The sequence below is a fragment of the Benincasa hispida genome, chromosome 5 (assembly GCF_027475165.1).
Source record: "Benincasa hispida cultivar pf3 chromosome 5, pf3_genome.v1.1, whole genome shotgun sequence".
Taxonomy (NCBI): domain Eukaryota; kingdom Viridiplantae; phylum Streptophyta; class Magnoliopsida; order Cucurbitales; family Cucurbitaceae; genus Benincasa; species Benincasa hispida.
The window spans coordinates 23,335,451-23,340,530 of record NC_143482.1 but is presented as its reverse complement, the minus strand read 5'-3'; the positions used below and the strand labels follow the sequence as shown (position 1 = coordinate 23,340,530).

Genomic DNA, 5,080 nt, shown 5'->3' with positions numbered 1-5,080 from the left:
TCTATCGATGTCTATCAAATAGACACTGATAGAAGTCTATCAGTATATATCATTAATAGTTCTAAAATTTTGTTATATTTTATAAATATTTTGGTTAATTTTTCTATATTTAAAAACAGCCGGTCAAAATAATGTAGGCATATGAATGAGGCTAAAATTTCATTAGTTGAGAATTATATAGTGGTCTAAAATAATGCTGAGAATGCTTGGATATGAAATTATGATAAAAGGGTAATTATACGGTTAATAGCATCTATAAATTATTGATGCTTTGAAAAATCATCACTATCTTCATTTAGTGTTATTACTAGAAATTTGGGTTTTGTTGATGAGCAAACAAGGTAAAAAAAAAAAATGTTTATGTTGATAGTAAATAAATGTCAAGTAAGTCCATATCAAGAAAGTCCGAATATCAAGAAAACTAGTTTTATTGACAGTCAACAGAACGTCATAAAAAAACTTTTGTCGATATTTTTGGCCATCAACAAAGGGTATGTTGATGTTTTTTGTCCATCGACTATATAGAAAAATCGTCAATGAAAATCTTTTTGTTGATACTTTTTGAATGTCAAAATAAGGTAATATTGACATTTTTTTCCATAAACCATTTTTTAAAAATGTCAAGAAAACCATTTTATTAATGTTTTTTGTATGTCAAGAATACTATTTTATTGTCTATCATTATATATTTTTATTTGACGGTTTTTAAACGTCAACTATACACTATTATTGACATTTTTTACCCGTCAATTAAATATACCAATTTGGAAAAAGAAGATTTAGGTCATTGCGATCCCTCAAATGAAACTTATAAACGATCCCCAAATAAGCTTTAAACCTGAAATCGTACCATTGAAATATATATATATATATATATATCGTAAATCAATAGTTACAAAACAAACTATCAATTTTCATGTTAAATCGCTAATATGAAATTAGTTAGCACCAATATATCCAAGATTACCAAATGTATCCACCAATAATATCATCAAAATAGTCAAACAACTTGTCTCTCTTTTGAACTATTTCAAAACAAACTATATGTCCCCACCATATGTTAGAAATATATTCAAAATGATGAACTTTTTGTCAACTTATTATCTAAAGAACAAAACATTTAGACCAAATGTATACATGTCTCCCCTGCCTCCCATTCTATAATTCTAAAAGTGTTAACTTAATCTATTAGATAAATCAGCAAGACTTATACCAAATATCAACAAATCTACCATCATTACATCATGTATATGTTCAAGTGCTTCAATGATGACCACACTATTGTTTTTCTAATCACCTGAAAAAAAAAAACAAAAAAACAAAACAATTCATGCATTGTAGAAGTGGTAATTAGTAATCAGTGAAAACAACAAACAATACTAATTTAAAACAATAATGAATCTTTCAAGAAAATAAACTTACATGATAACTTTTCAATTGCAATGAACCTTGAATTTGACGTAAAACTCAGTAAAGAGCATTGTAATTTATCCAAACTTAAACACATGACAACTAAAAATTAAAATAATCTAACAAACCACTCAACTTAACTCGGAGAGAGTGTGAACACAATAACTAAACTCACTTTTCAAAACTAACAAGTTGAACCTTGTTCAAATGGACCACTACAATAAATATGATTTATTATAGCTCTTGGACATAGTCTTAAAAATAGGTTATAGAAACTCTAAAAAGAAAAAGGAAAAATGTTAAAAATCAAATTTTGGGATACGCTCAAAATTTCGTAGTTATCCGCCCAAACACGCAAAATTTTGGGGGCCACGCGCTTCAACCCTTCTTCAAACACACAAAACCCATTTTTTTTTCTCTATTTCTCTTCTTTCCTTTCTTTGTCTGTCCACACAAAATCCCAATTCTCAACTCCACGCGATACCCTAAAATGTGCGTCCACATTCCACCGTCGACGATTGATTTTCCATCGTCTCTATCGGTTGCAGCAACTTTAGTGAGTGTGATTTTATTTTATTTCTCATCTGCTCTAATTCCTCTCTTTAATTTCTATCGTTCTCACCTCCCCTATCTTTATGCCCTAAAATGTGCACAATTCGTTGGTTGACTCTCCATCACCTCCTCACTCTCCATCGTCGCCAGTGACTCTCCATCGGTTGACTCTCCGCACCACCCTGGGGTCACAATTATTGCCAGTTCCAGTGTTGTGCAGTGGGTAAAGTTTTAGTTTCCTTTGAGTCTTATTAGATCTTGAATACCATTTGATTTTGTTACTACTATTATTCATCCTTAGATCCATTTTCATTGTTACTACTGTTACTCATCCTTAGATCCATTTTTATTTTCTTTTTTATTTGATTTTAGATTTTTCTTTTTGCGTTTTTCCATTGGCAATTGATTATTGTTTGTGTTTGATTACTATTCAATTATAGTTTCTGAACTTGAAGGAGATTGAACTAGTTAAATGGAATGCAATTATGTATTGGGATTTTCTTCCTCTGATGGTTGTTGATTCTATAACTCTAGTCTAAAAATTTTATGCTAGAACTCGATCCTCGATCCGGTCCAGAACTTGATCTGGTCCAAAACTCGATCCTCGATCGAACTTGATCTAAGTCTTTATCCAGTTCAGAACTCAATCCTTGATCCAGAACTCGATTCTCGATCGAACTTGATCCAAGTCTTGATCCGGTCCAGAACTCGATCCTCGATCCCCCACTCGATACTCACCCACTCGATGCTCACCCACTCATGCTCCTCCACTCGATGTTAAGATTTATTGCTTGAGAAAAATTGTTTTCATTTTGTCCATCTACAAATTTTTGGATTTTAGATGGACTTCATTACTACCTAACTTCACCTTGTTGTCTTCTTCTTTTCTATTTGTTTTTGCTACCTTCTTTATTTTGTTTTGATTTTTTTTTTTTTGCATCTCATGTAATCTTTTCTTTAAGTTTGGGAGATAAACATAATTCATAATATATTTTATTTATCAAAATTTATCTCCATTGGCTATCTTGTATCAGAGTTAAGTGTGATGTGGAGTTGCATCAGAGCTAAGTGTGACATGGAGGTCCTTTATTGGACACACACTTAATTTATAAGTTTTGGAGTTCAACTTCCACTTTGTCTTTATTTTTGCTTTTAAATATTATAAAATTTGAAGGATATTGCCGCTATGGCTCCTTAAACTTTGAAATCGTTCATTATATTTTTAGATGGAAAGTTCTATTGGTATAGTTAATTATAGAAGTTTCTAAATATGAACTTTTTGTTTTTTTTCTCAACCATGTCTTACATAGAAGTGAGAGATTTTTTTTTTGGATTTTTGAGGTTCTTTAAGTGGAAAAATGTCAAATTAAGAGACTTCAAATGAAAGTAGATTTAGAGGGGATGGGGGTAGATATCACTTGGAAGATAATCGAATTAGTGTGTATGGGGTTGTTTCAATTTGTTTTACTAATTTAAGTAATACCAGAACTGTATTGAGTAGACTGTCTATTTTCTACCACTTTGAAAGCCATTAGGAAAGGTTCATGTGAGTTGTTTGATTGTAGACGACTTTGTGTTTGTTGCTACCTTTTAGATCCCAAAAAGAGCTATTATTTTTAGCTTAATTTAGGCTCGTTAATGAATTTTATGTGTTTATTGTCTTATTTTGTAGGTATCATGCACCAAGGAGGTAGAACTTAGAAATCGGAGTCAAACAAGACTAATTTGAAGCAATTTGGAGGTGATTTGAAGCAATTTGGAGGTGATTTGAGCAACTAGGCTTCAAAACAGTGAAAATTACAAAACTGCCACTGCACTGTCACAACGTCATGCTCCGAAGTTGCAATCTTTCCTATAAATACTCCCTTTCGTCTTTAGGACAAAAGATGCTGAATTTCAGAGGCCAAATCGATGGAGGTCGAAGTTAATCTTCATTCTTCTTCCTTTTCCTTCAATTTTCAGTATCTTTAGGTTAGTTTTTATTTTGTTTTGGGAGTTTTTATTTTGTTTTGGGTTGTAATTAATGGATTGGAGGTTCTTTCTTGATTTGTCTATGAATTGTGAGGTAATCTCTATCTAATTTCTTTGATCAGGAGTCTTATGTTAATTTCTTGAAGGTTTTTTAATTAATTTAACTATACTTTTTGGATGGATTCGTTTTAATATTAATGGAGTTTTGATAAATTCTTTTGACAAATTAACTTTTTGAAATTCTTGTTTGCAAAATTATTCTAGCCTATGCATCATTGATTGATTTAGTTGCATGTATTAGGATCATATGTTTAGGGTCTAGACTTTTCTGGCCAAACTCATGTATGCAGTAGTATAATCTTTCCAAATAAATCATGCTACAAGATATGACTTTTCAGCTTGTAGTATGTCTCAACAATTTAACCATTTTTTATTGCTTTTCAATTTTAATTTGTATGTCGCTAAGAAGGAAAAGTTTTAAACTAAATTAGAGCTGGTTTGGATTTTTAATCAAAATTGGCTAATTTGGCTATTAGAATTTCTAATAGGTTGAGGGATTGACAGATTCAACATAATTAATTGGTGCCTAATGAAAGAAATTGCATAGAAACTCTCTCTTGCTTTAGAAATTAGATAGACTTCTTTCCTAGATTGCATTTACCCTTTTTATTTCAATTTCACACATATTATCTCTTCCACACCAATACCACCATTTATCGCTCTAGTTATAAAATTAACTCAACAAAACCAATCGCGCTTCTTTATGGATCGACTCGGACTTTCCACTATTGCTACGTTTTAGTAGTGATATGAGTAGTTCGGTATTTACAAATTTCTTTTATTTCGGTTTGGAGTCAAATTAACGATATCGTTTCTCCATCCGAACACTACCATTGGAATATAATAAACCTTAAGATCTTAGACTTTAGATTCAGCAAAAAATTACTCAGTTATACTTTATATTTCTATATTAATTGACGAATTGAATCAAATAATGAGAAGGTTCCTTTGTTCTTTATAGTAAATTTTGGCAACTACAAAAAGTTGAAACATTATTCGCTCTTTAAGTGGTTTAAGGCTCAAAGTAAGAGGTTAGCGAATTAAAATTGATGGTTGATGGTCTTCTTCTCCTAGTAAACTAGTGTCT

The 5,080-nt window shown here is 31.1% G+C and overlaps 1 long non-coding RNA gene across 1 annotated transcript; it reads left to right on the top strand.

Moving 5' to 3' along the window:
- Positions 1 to 1,992: 1,992 nt before the first annotated feature.
- LOC150035983 (uncharacterized) lies at positions 1,993 to 4,109 on the top strand. The gene is made up of 2 exons (XR_016529746.1): positions 1,993 to 2,185; positions 3,635 to 4,109. It is a non-coding gene; the product is annotated as an uncharacterized LOC150035983 (long non-coding RNA).
- The last annotated feature ends 971 nt before the right edge of the window (positions 4,110 to 5,080 follow it).